Here is a 13,655-nt window from a genome sequence, read left to right as displayed (position 1 = left end):
TTATCCTATCCATGCCCCTCATAATTTTGTAAACCTCTATAAGGTCACCCCTCAGCCTCCGACGCTCCATGGAAAACAGCCCCAGCCTGTTCAGCCTCTCCCTATAGCTCAAATCCTGGCGACATCCTTGTAGATCTTTTCTGAACCCTTTCAAGTTTCATAACATCTTTCTGATAGGAAGAAGACCAGAATTGCACGCAATATTCCAACATAGTAAGTTAGTGAGGATATGGGGTCTTTTTTCAGGATGGTAACCTGAAATGCAGGAGTCAATGTTGGGAGCAATCTGGACAAAGGAACTGAAGGAACCTTTGATTAGGTTGCAGATGATGCAAAAATAGGGAAGGGGCACATAGTGTTGAGGAAGCAGGGAGGCTGCAGAAGGACTTGGACAGGCTGAGAGTGGACAAAGAAATGGCAGATGGAATATATAGTCAGAAAGTGTAAGGTTATACATTTTGGTGAGAATAATAGAGGCTACACTATTTGCTAAATGGGGAAAGTCTTCAGAAATCTAAAGCACAATGGGACATGGGAGTCCTAGTTCAGAATTCTCTTAAGTTCAGTTAGGAAGGCAAATGCAATGTTAGCATTCATTTCAAGTGGGCTAGAATATAAGAGCAGGGATGTACTGCTAAGGCTGTATAAGGCTCTGGTCAGAATACATTTGGAATATTGAGAGCAGTTTTAGTTCCTGAATCTAAGAAGGGATATGTTGGCATTGGAGGGGGTCCAGAGGAGGTTAATAAGAATGACCCTGAGAATGAAAAGTTTGTCATATGAGGAGTGGTTCAGGACTCTGGATCTGTCCTCGATGGAGCTTAGAAGGATGGGGAGAGATCTGGTTGAAACTTACAAAATACTGAGAGACCTGGATAGAATGGACATGGAAAAAATGTTTCCTCTAGTGGAGAGATTAGAAACAGAGGGCAAAACCTCAGAGTAAACGGACGCCACTTTAGAATGAGGATGAGGATGAATTTATTCTGCCAGAGGGTGATGAATCTGTGGGACTCATTGCTGCAGAGGGCAATACTCACTGCTGCTACTAAACATGTGATGGAGGGAATGAGTGCTTGGTGATTTGTGCCAATCAAGTGGGATGCTTTGTCCTGGATGATGTCAAAACTCTTGAGTGTTGTTGTAGCTGCATCCATCCAGCAAGAGGAATATTCCATGATATTCCTGACTTGTACTTTGCAAATGGTGGACATGCTTCGGGGAGCCAGGAGGTGAGTCACTCACTGCAGAATTCCTAGCCTCTGACCTGGTCTTGTAGCCACCTGTTTATGTGGTGAGAACATGTGAATAGTAACTCCAAAGATGCTGATAATGGGAGATTCAATGATGTTACACCATTAAATGTCAAGGCATGGTGGTTAGATTGTCTTGGTTAGAGATGAACATTGCCTGACATTTGTGATGTGAATGTTACTTGCCATTTGTCAGCCCAAACATGAATTTTGTCCAGATCTTGTTAGATTTGAACATGGACTGCTTCAGTATCTGAGGAGTTGAGAATAGTGCTGAACATTGTGCAATCATCAGCGAACATGCCCACTTCTAACCTTATGATGGAGAGAAGGTCATTGATAAACCAGTTGAAGGTGGTTGGGCCTAGAACACTACCCTGAGGAACTCCTGCAGAGATGCCCTGGTGCTGAGATTATGGACCTCCAACACCTACAACCATCTTTCTATGTGTCAGGTAGGAATAACTCCAAACAGCAGAGAGTTTATGCCCTGATTCCCATTGATACTAGATTTGCTGCGTCTCCTTGATTCCACACTCAATCAAATGCAGTCTTGATGTCAAGGGCTGTCACTCTCATTTTGAACATTGACCTTCTTCCTACATTTCTGGGCATTCCATCAGCCAACTGAGTGTGTTCTAACCTGGATGACCTCCACCGTTGGTCCTCAGGGAGGAGGAATTCCCTCCTCCACACACCCTGCCCACTAGAAGCTCCAGAACCAATCCTGCAAAATGGAACGTTGTTTCCCACTGTTGATCACAGCTCTGGACTGAGAGTTCTTGTCTTGTGAGCATAACGAGCTTTTAAATATGACCACAGCGCTAGGGTTCCCAGTCAGTTTCAGGATCTCGTGAGAAGTACGTTGCTCCAGAAACAAAGCATGATAAGATGGAATAGATATCAGACACAACACTAGCCATTAGGACTGAAAGGCCAATTAAGTTTGTTGAGAAAACATGCTCGGATTCATGGTAAGAATCACTGGAGCGAACTTGACATAACTTGCATTTAGTATTTATTCATCTCAGTTTCTAAGACTGTTAGGAGACCTAGGCTAATAGGTCTGTCCCCCCCGAGACCATAAGATTTCCCACCCAAATTCTTATATCATCATTGGATTGAGTGGAACTAAATGCAGTCTTTAGCACTGACCCTTTCAGTACCATAGATTTCAACAATCAGGAGCTTAATGTCTGAGTGAGCTCAGGCACCAGGGTTATCTGCATACCGAAACTCTATGACTAAGAATGAAGAAGTTTTCTGTTTCATATTGAAGGTGGTGTGGGGTGAACAGTTTCCTGTCTGTTTTGTAGGTAGGTTATCTCCATGCCTGTGTGTAATTTGCTGGAGGTGAGGTGCGGTTTTAAAGAGAAAATGGAGAAGGGTTGGTGCAATGACAAAACTTATTTAAGCACTTGCTGTAGTGTTTCCATTGGTGAGGACCATGCCGTGAGTGGAGGATGCTGACACACTTGTGAGGGCGACCAAATTTAAGGAGGATATGCTATGAGCCTTCACAGTTGACAGAGTCAAAGGCTATGTTAGGAAAGAGTATAACAGCGCAGGACTGTGGGCAGCACGGTGGCTCATTAATTAGTACTTCTGCCTCACACCACCAGAGACCTGGTTTCAATTCCAGCTTCCGGCGAATGCCTGTGTGGGTGCTCTGGTTTCCTTCACAGAGCCCAAAGATATGTTGGTTAGGTGGATTGGCCATGCAACTTGCCCATAATGTCCAGGGATGTACAGGCTGGTAAGAGTAGCCATGGAAAATGCAGGGATAGGATCAGAAGGTGTAACTGGGTGGGATGCTCTTCGAAGGGTTGCTGTGGACTCGATGGGCCAAATGGTCTGCTTTCACACTGTTGGGATTCTCTGATTCTAGTTGGTGCCAGTCCTTTCAAATTTCTTGAATTTACCTTGCAGTGATGATCGTATCTGTGGTCTTTCTCAATTGGTGAAAACTACTCCACAATTAATTTATCTTTTTATCCATGTTTTAGTTGAATAAATGGTGTTTGGGACAATAGGAATGTCTCCCCTACCCTATTTCGAAAAGTGACATTGGACAAATTGCATCCTACAGACAAGACTTTAGTTTAATTTCCCATTTGAAAGGTGACTCCTGAACAGCCCTTATTTAGTACTGCACTGAAGCGTCAACATATGTTATGTGTTTAAACTTTTAGTGTGGATTGAACCCAAAGTCATCAAACTAAGGTGAAATTGCTATCAGAGTCAAGGCTCACATACAGAGCTTTGGATAATTTTCAACTTCAAACTGAAAACATGAGCATACACACAACAATCTACTTAGGGTAATTTAATATAGCTCACATAATCTCTCATCCTCATCTGTCTTTTCTTCAATGCCCTCTACTCAGCTGGTGTAACAAGTAAAACGTTACAATTTAAATTTTGTAGTGTTTGTTTAATATTTTATGAGTCATTAGGATTGATTGAACCACTTCTATTTGTATATCTGAAGGAGATAGAACAACGTTGGAAACAGTAGTAGGAGCATTTATTAAAAGACAAAAAATCTTGGATGGTTTATATTTCAAATTATCCATATTGTGGATGAAAAGACTTCAACCTAAACCTGTTGAATAAACAGATAACTAGGTCTGACTGAAAAAGTCTTTGGTGAGGCTAGATATCAATCCATTTGGTCCTCTGTGGAATTTTAAATTTCCATCCTGGTTATAAGTCACTCCTTTTTCACTCCTGTCCTTTTGGACTAATCGTAATGAAACAAATGTTGTGACAAATACTAAATGTCTTTAACACCAGCAGATTCCTATGCTTAATTGAGAGTAAAAGAACAAAAAGTGGCAATGTACTAAAAAGAAATATTTCAAAGAAAGCAAATTTAGAAATATAATGCAGATTGACTGTGTGGAAAATGTATTGGATTCCTATAGTTCCACGTGCTGTAAGACTGGCCTTATGAGCAACTTTGTGAATAGGCCTGAGCCAATTGTACATGTAAAAGCTTGATGATCAATTAGGCCACATTAAAGCCATCAGAGAAAGATAATGGCTACTATGAGCAGATCATTTCTCGTCATATATCACACAAATTTATCCATGGGCCTAATGCTTTCACTTCTGGCTATGAAAAGATGCCAGTCTACCTCAGATGACCCTGGATCAGTGAGGTAACTCAAACATTTGAGCAATAGGTGAAACTAGCTATTTCATGCTGCAACTGTGCAGTAGCAATGTGAGTGAAATTTGTCACTGACAGGATGCTGCCATCAAGCCAAAACTATATTTGCCTCCACACGAACAAGTAATGGGAATATGAATATGAATCTCAGTACCGCTATGATGCTACGTATGTAAACCATAGACCCAAAATAAATGGCAGATCATATCAAACAGCATATTCCTTTAGCTGTTTGCTATAAGCAAGTTGCTGGCCATACACAATGTGCAATGCTCAAAATACACGGTCCAATATTAGGTACGATTCTGCAACTGCATAGCATTTGTTAAATAATCCCACATGTGTGATGAATTACAGTGACAATCAATTTGGGATTATCTATCAGGCTTACAGCACATACATGTACTAAACATTATTGTTTTTGCACAAGGCCCAGTTCTTTACAGACAGAAAAAAACATGTACATGCATAGCACCTGTCTCAACAAAATAAGTCACAGTGATTCTGTAATGCATTTTTCAGGGCAATGTCATGACTAATCAAATTTAAATTGATAGTCAACTAACATTGAGCATTAATTGGTACATTCGCCTTGGAACACCTCCTCCAATCAAAGTGCACTTGCCAGCTAATCACCACTTCCCTCCCATGCAGTGTAAAAGTATTGGTACTTCTTGTGAATTGTCCTGAGAAATAAAAGGCAAAAGCCTCAGAAAATGAATCTTTTTTCATTAATATTCAAGTTCTGTACGATCATACAGCTGTTTTTATTATCTTGTCTCTATAAAATAAGAAAAGTTCTAGTCAAGGAGATCCCATTTAGCTCATCAAGATCCTCCTCTAGTATTCTACACTTGCTCATTGTAACAACTCAAAATACTCTTTCTTCCCTAACATCTTGACTGGCAAATTGCTCTAAGTATTTATTTCTAATATCTGTTTTGAAATAACTTTCTGTTGACTTAAATTTAACTTTTCTAGTCCTACTTACATCATTCATTATAAGAAAATGTTTACTTGATTATTCAGTATTTTGTATTCATTGATGTGGTCTCTCCATTAAAAACTTTGTTAAATTTGTAGGCTTAAATTCTCTTTCCTCATTATTCCACCATTTCATTACACTCTAGGTGAATATTGTTCTTTTTTGTGTGGTTTCCAATCTGACCTGATGACTCACCTCTGAAGTGACCTAGAAAGTAGTTCAGTCACGCCAAGCATAATACAGAATTGCAGACACTGAAGGAGAAAGCTCTGCACTATTTGATTAAGGGCGACTTGGTTTGGGCAATAAGTCAAATCTTTGCCAGATGCTCACATTTTGAAGATTAAATTATTTTATCAAAATACAAATTACATAATCTCTTAGGTCATTGGTTGAGGGAATTTACGTCATGGGTATGTAGTATAGTAGATGCAGAGTCATAGAGTCAAACAGCACGGAAACAGACCCTTCGGTCCAAATCATCCATGCCAACCAGTTTCCCAAACTAAATGAGTCCCATTTGCCTGCATTTGGCCCATATCCCTCTAAACCCTTCCTATTCATGTACCTGTCCAGATGTCTTTTAAATGTTGTAACTGTACCTTATCCACCACTTCCTCTGACAGTACATTCCACATATGAACCACTCTCTGTGTGAAAAAGTTACCCCTCAGGTCCCTTTTAAATCCTTCTCCTCTCATCTTAAAATTATGCCCTCGACTTTGGAACTCCCTTACCTTGGAGAATAGATTTTTGCTTTCACCTTATCTGTGCCAAATATGTTCCCTATCCTTCTCCCCAGTCTGGACCTTTTGAAAATTTATATCTCTCCCAGGGATGTCAAGATCCTGAGACGACCTTCGGAAATATGATATTAAATTCCACTTGCAATAGATTCCCAACCCCACAGTGGTTAAAATATCTGGCTTCATATACAAGATTTACATGTGAACTTATGACTAAGAAGCAGGATTATGTCCTTCAGCCCCTCAAACCTGCTCGACTATTCAATATGATCATAGCTGATGATTAATCCTCATTCTCACCTAATGTTCTAATCCCTTGCTTATCAAGGATCTATCTACTCCACATAATGTCAGATGACATGTACCATGTACCATGCACCAGTCATATGAGACATACCATATGTGAGAATTAAATATCAGCAGTCGCATAGCAGATAATACAAATTGCTGTGGTGTCACATATCAAATGCTACACCATTAGATCTCACACATCAGAATCAAACAACAGATACTATATATTAGGATGTGACAACTGAGATTCCATGGACCTTTAAACCAAATTAGAAGCTAATTGCTGTATTGGAGCACAAGGCCAGCCTTCCTGTTTCCACACCTACATTCTTCACTCACTCTATTGCAGGTTATAAAGTACACTGCGAACACGGCCCCTGTGTTAAGATACAAAATCCTTAGACAAAGTCACACACTGGTTTGGAGTGCATTTTGAGAGATAGAAAAGTGCACAGGTTGTGTTCCCTGAGCCCGTGTCAACATTCCAAGGTCTTGAGTTTCCACCCTCCAATTTCCTATCCTTACTGAGCTCCTTTCCACATCACTCTTTATTTCCTCTGTCCCTCCCCTCTCCAAGATGTTTATTTTCCCATGAAAATAACAGCAAGGTTCTGTCAGAGCTAGAGAGCTGAAATAATAGTAGGATATTCTGGAGAAACTCAGCAGATCTGGCAGTATCTGGAAGAGAGAGAAAGAATTAATATTTCAAGACCAATATGACTAATCTTCAGAACTGCTCTTTCTCACTGTCCTTTTCTTCTCAATTCAATGATCCCCTACCCTCTATCTCCAATCTATTTATTTACTATGATACAATAGCATAGGAAAAGGCCATTTAGTCCAACTGTTCAGTGCCATTGTCCAACTTTTTCACTTAATATTTGACTCCTCTCTCACAGGAGCTCCACTGACCCTAACCCTGATCCCATCACCATCCCAAGATTCTGGTTGATCTTAAAATTCTTAATCCTCACTACCCACATCCAAAGCAACATGGGCTACATGATAAATCTAGAGATTGTACTGAAGGAAAGTAACAATTCTAGCAAGTGGGACATAATCTGTGATAAGGTTGGTTCGAGGATAGAAATATTGTTCTTCTCAATATATTGATCTTGGCACAAGGGAACTGGTGAACTCAGCAAGTTCAAAATCACTGGCTGCCAACTCTGTCCTTGGGTTATTGTGTCTGGCTTTGGCCTAATGAACAGCCATCTATATATTCACAAAGTGCTCCCGCAGACTGTTAGCTTTTCTGTTAATAATTAATTAAAGGTTAGGCTTCAGCAGTTTTATGATATGACATGATCTTACCACATTCAACTTCTTCACATTACCCAGACTTGAACATTAAGTTATCTCTTAGCATTTATATTCAAGTTAAATTACAATAAGTCAATTCACATAGACCTTTCCACAAATTCATAATACGAGGAGCTTTGAAATAGTTGAGGAAACACATTATACAATCCAGTTTTGCCTACACGCATGCTCCATGCCAAAAAAAGAAAACACAGTGATGCAGTAAAAATGTTCAAAGTGCCTTTATTTTTGAATTTATCTACAACTGCAATTGCTCTAGTGCAGTAAAAGATATTGAAAGGTATTGCTAGAAACACAAAAGAAACTCAGTAATCTTCACTTTGCCTAACACACTGACTTTGAACTATCATGTTGCCAATGCAATCAAAGGTATGTTTCATTTTTTCATGCTGCAGTGTGAAGTTCTGGAGCATCTCTATAGACTTCGCAGTTGTAGATTGTTTGAACCTGGCATGGCAGAAGTATTGTAGCTTCCATCAACATTTTCCACGCTTTCTTTCTAATGAATATGAAACAATTATGCTTGTTTCTCCTGCTTCTTTTCAATAGCTTTGATCATGTGAGAACAAAAAGTCCTGGAGATCACAACAGGTCAGGCAGCATCCACAGAGAAAAAGCAAGCTAATGTTTCATTAAGCTCTGATGAAGAGTCGTCTAGACTTGAAACATTAGCTTGCTTTCTCTCCATGGATACTGTCTGACCCACTGTGATCTTTAGCATTTTTTGATTTTAGTACAGATTCCAGCATCTGCAGTAATTTGCTCCTACTTTGATCATGTGAAAGATCAGTTGCCGTTGGTATTTGATTTTTAGGCATAAATGCAGCCTCGATGTCAAAAGCTGTCATTCTTACCTCACCTCTGGAATTCAGCTATTTTGTCCCTGTTTGAACCAAGACTGTAATGAAGTCAGGAGCTGAGTGGTCCTGGCAGAGCCCAAACTGGGAATCACTAAGCAAGTTATTGTTGAGCAAATGCTGCCTGATAGCACTGTTAATGACGCTTCCCTTTACTTTACTGATAATCGAGAGTAGACTGATAGGATAGACTGAATTTATTTTTCCTGCATTTTATGAACAGGACATGCCTGGGCAATTTTGCACATTGCCAGGTAAATGCCAGTATTGGAGTTGTTCTTGTACAGCTTAGCTTAGGGGCATGGCAAATTCTGGAACATTCGCCTTCAATGCCAATGCTGAATGTTATCAGGGCCTATAGTCTTTTAGTATCCAATGGCTCCAATTATTTCCTGATATCACATGGAGTGAATTAAATTAGCTCAACCCAAGTGTTTGTTATGCTAGGAACTTTTGGAGGAGGTCGAGATGGATCATCCACTGGGCACTTCTGGCTGAAGATATTTGCAAATGCTTTAGCCTTATTATTTGCTCCACTATTATTGAGGGTGGGAATGTTTGTGGAGCTTCCTCCTCTAGTGAGCTGTTTAATGGTATAACATCATTCACAGATAGATCAGTGGAACTGCAGAGCTTAGATATGGTCCATTGGTTGCAAAGTCACTTAGCTCTATCACTTGCTACTTATCTATTTGGCACAGACATAGTCCTGTTTTGTAGCTTCACCAGGTTGCAGCCTCATTTTCGGATTTACCCTAGTCTGCTTCTGGCATCCCTCCCATACATTCCATTGAACCAGAGTTTATCCCCTGGCTTGATGGTAGTGGCAGAGTGGAGGATATGCCAGGGCATGAGGTTGCAGATTGATTTGGAGTGTGATTCTGCTGCTGTTGATAGTGTCTCATAGAAGCTGAATCTTGAGTTGCTAAGTCTGTTCGAAATGTGTCCTATTAAATAACGCCTTGTTGTCCAACCTTTTTGCTGGAGTCATTCCCCTTTCCTCAAGAGATGGAAATATTATCTGCTTGTATTGCCAAGAACGACATTAGCTGAACTTCTTTAATGTTGAGATGGGCTATTGTTCTCACCCTCTTCTTTGTTGGAGAAAATGCCCATTCATCAAACTGTTCCAATATTTTCAGCTTGGGTTTCAGAACGATTGACAAACCTGGTGGAAATTCATAATCCTTTGCAATGTCTGCCATTTTATTTGCACCACAGTTTCCAGTTGTTGGACCAACTTCACTTTGTCTCCAAACATCAGTAACTTTGGCCTTGCCGAGTTTCACAGACAGATCGTCATGTTGAATGATGACTTAACCATAACATTTCTCTGCATCATTGCCAAACTCCACTCCAATTAGTTGGCACAGTTTTATGCCTAGCTTGAGCTAGTTCAATTTATCTGGAAATACCAGTCCAGAACTTTGATTTTTATATTGGGCATACTTCCAATAGATTTTCTATTCTGCCAGTGGAAATGGCCGACAACTTTAACGCAACCAAAGTTTTGGGTTACCTGAGATGGAGTCATCACGCCTTCATTGTAAATAAATGTAGGTATATGAGTTATATGAAACTATATTGTGTGTGCATGTATAAGGAAGGAGGCCAGGCCTACTGGAGGCTATTCTCTATTCCACAAGTCTGTCAAATGGCAATTTGGGCACAGGAGATACCACAACCAAGTTGTTTATCTGATATATATTTTCTAATAGTATAGCAGTCAGAAACGGAACTTTAATGGGGATTTTCCTTTTCGCATGCCAGGGTTGCTATGGCCAACTGCACTGCCTTTTTTGTTGAGGTCGACCAATTCAGTTGAGTATTGGAATCAAACCTGAGGAAGGCCTGTTCCCTGTGCAGAAGAGTGCATGTTAACATCAAAAAATGTTGGGACAAGAAAAGAGCAGCTAATTAGTCTAGTGTATTCCATGTAGTCATGACACAATGAATCATCAGAAAGCCCAGGGGTCTTTCCTGTCAAATATGTAATGTTGTTTCTGGAGGAGAGAACAGAAAAGGTTGGGGAAAAAAATGACCAATTCAGAGGAAAATATCCAGGGGAATTCCTCTGTAAGACGAGTAAATACAAGTTTTAGTGACTCTGACACGCAAATGAAGTCCCACCTACCTTCTGTGCATAACAATCACCTTCTAATGAACACGCAGCGAAACCCCCTTCACATGGAAATATCCTGAGAATAAATTGAGTTTCCTCTTGCTCAAATGCTTGTTACAAATAATCTCGTTTTACTGATAAAAAGCACAAATTCAAATCTGAAGGTACGAATCTCAAAACAAGAGATAGAAGTCACAGCTTCCCATATCTTTACTTTAGCAATCTATTCACAAGAAGAATAGTGTGCCTTTCCAATTCTCTTTTAGAAAAAAGGTCATGGAAAACAAATATGAGTTAAATCCAAACTTTTCTTTACTTTAAGTCGACAAAAAACAAGTGACAGTGGCTAGGGTAATTTGCAATTGAAGTTTATGAACAAATTTTTGTACCTTCACTGTTCTCTTCTATTAGTTTTAGAGAGAAAGAACTTACATTTATATAGGTAAAAACAATGACTGCAGATGCTGGAAACCAGATTCTGGATTAGTGGTGCTGGAAGAGCACAGCAGTTCAGGCAGCAACCAAGGAGCTTCGAAATCGACGTTTCGGGCAAAAGCCCTTCATCAGGAATAAAGGCAGTGAGTCTGGACCGTGGAAAGATAAGCTAGAGGAGAGTGGGGGTGGGGCGAGTTTGTTTCACAACATGGTTGAAGAGCTTCAGGGCAGAGGAAATGACCTGGGAGTTGCAGTGGGAAGAAGTTTTCCTCCTCTCTCTACAAGAATCTCAGGGAGTCTCTCTCCCACTGCAACTCCCAGGTCATTTTCTCTGCCCTGAAGCTCTTCAACCATGTCGTGAAACAAACTCGCCCCACCCCCACTCTCCTCTAGCTTATCTCTCCACGCTCCAGGCTCACTGCCTTTATTCCTGATGAAGGGCTTTTGCCCGAAATGTCGATTTTGAAGCTCCTTGGATGCTGCCTGAACTGCTGTGTTCTTCCAGCTCCACTAATCCAGAATTACATTTATATAGCACCATTCATAACCTTGGAATGTCCAGAAGTGATATGGAGCCAATGAGGCACCTTTTGAAGAGTAGTGTAATGCAGAGAACTAAACACAGCAAGATCCCATTTACAACAAAATGAGTGGTCAGTATATTTGTTTCAGTGGTGTTGCTGACAGGTGGGTGTTGTGCTAGACTACTCAACTTTAAATATGGGATCTTAAAGGCCTGACAATTCTATCTGTTTATCCAAGAAACCACTCGAGTCAAATCCCTAAGATGACTTTTATGTAACTGTCATTGCTGCGCTGAAATCATTTGCTAATGTACCCCAATAGTGGGAAAAGAAAACAAGCTACCTTTCACTTTCAGATCTTTTACTATTGAAAATAGGATATTCAGAAAGATGCATTTAAAAGATTGGAGCAAAATACTGCAGATGCTGGAATCTGTACTGAAAACAAAAAATGCTGGAAATCACAGCAGGTCAGGCAGACACCATAGAGAGAGCAAGATAATGTTTCAGATCTAGATGATTCTTCATCAGAGGTCTGGTGCTGCCTGTAAACAAAAAAAGCTGGAAATCACAGCAGGTCAGGCAGCATCAGAGCTCTGATGAGGAATCATCTAGTTCTGAAATATTACCTTGCTCTCTCTCCATGAGTTGCTGCCTGACCTGCTGAGATTTCCAGCACATTTTGTTTTTGGAATTAAAAGATTTTTGGGAACTCTCCTCTGATACTGCAAATATCATAGCCAAATGTTACTATGTACAACTCTGAGGCCAAATGGTATGCCTCACCTGGGGCCTTCTAAGTTAACATAGATTTCGGACATTCCCCATTTGACATGCTACCTGCTATCTGCTGATAAATGCTCCAAATTGTTAGCTGAATGCTAGATGAGCTGTCCAATGAGAGCAAGCACATTGCAGTGATTACACATCTTGTACTGCTTTGTCATTTTTGACAGAAAGTTCTAGAAGATCTGAAAAATTAAAGCAAATAGTCAATACTATATCAATTTAGGTGTTTATTCAGAGATAATAAGTACTACATTAGGCAGTGCATAGTCTGACACACGAAGGAGACACTACTTTGATCATTATTTAGGATCTTACTGTTCTCTTTCTATGCTCTTCTATGCTGTATAGTGAAGTCAAATTATTTATTTAATGAGTTTTTAATCATCATTTATAAGGCATAAGTCAAGCAGGCAGGCTTAGTGGAACCTATTCACGACACTGGGGTGCTCCCAACGTCTCTTCATCCCATGAATTATAGCTCAAATTCAATATTATTTGCTGTCCCAAGCTTTTCTTGACAATGCAGCCTGGCCTAGCTGCTTCATTCAAGACTTGTTTTCACTATTTTCTCCAGCTTTTCTTGACTGCTGAGGCTCAGACCAATGTTACTTTCTTCAGTCATTCATCATATGTGAGATACAACTATTCATGTTCAAAATTGAGTACTACAGCTTTAATGACTTTGAACAATGTCCATATGGATTTAACATTCATATATATGGATTTCCAGGAGGTATTTGATAAGGTACCGCACAAAAGGTTAATGCACAAAATAAGATTACGTGGGGTTTGAGATAATTTATAAAAGATTGGCTAACCACCAGAAAGTAGAGAGCCAAGGAAAATGGGAATTTTTCTGGTTAGCATGATATAATTTGTGGGATGCCACAAAGTTCGGTTCTCAGCCCCCAACTATTTACAATCTATATTAATGACTTGGGAAGAAAGTACTATTGGCAAATTTGCAGATGATTCTAAAATAGGTAGGAAAGTAAGCTGCAATGAAGAAATAAGAAATTTAAAATTGGATATTGATACATTAGGTGAATGGGCCAAACATTGGCAGCTGGAATTTACCGTGGATAAGCATAAGGTGATCCATTTTGGTCAGAGGAATAGGAAGGCAATTTAATAATGAAATGGAGAGAAACCTCT

The 13,655-nt window shown here is 39.9% G+C and overlaps 1 long non-coding RNA gene across 1 annotated transcript in view; it reads right to left on the bottom strand.

The window, feature by feature from the left end:
• The window catches only part of LOC122549544 (uncharacterized), a 56,139-nt gene extending 44,829 nt beyond the window's left edge, over positions 1–11,310 (bottom strand). The window contains exon 1 of the long non-coding RNA XR_015756856.1: positions 11,185–11,310. This is a non-coding gene — a long non-coding RNA (uncharacterized LOC122549544). The remainder of the gene's footprint in view (positions 1–11,184) is intronic.
• Between the last annotated feature and the right edge of the window lie 2,345 nt (positions 11,311–13,655).

This window comes from Chiloscyllium plagiosum, unplaced genomic scaffold, assembly GCF_037043375.1.
Source record: "Chiloscyllium plagiosum isolate Xiang-an unplaced genomic scaffold, Cpla_swu_hap1 HiC_scaffold_4, whole genome shotgun sequence".
Lineage (NCBI taxonomy): Eukaryota > Metazoa > Chordata > Chondrichthyes > Orectolobiformes > Hemiscylliidae > Chiloscyllium > Chiloscyllium plagiosum.
The sequence above is the reverse complement of the archived record's forward strand: the minus strand, read 5'-3'. Positions and strand labels throughout refer to the sequence as shown.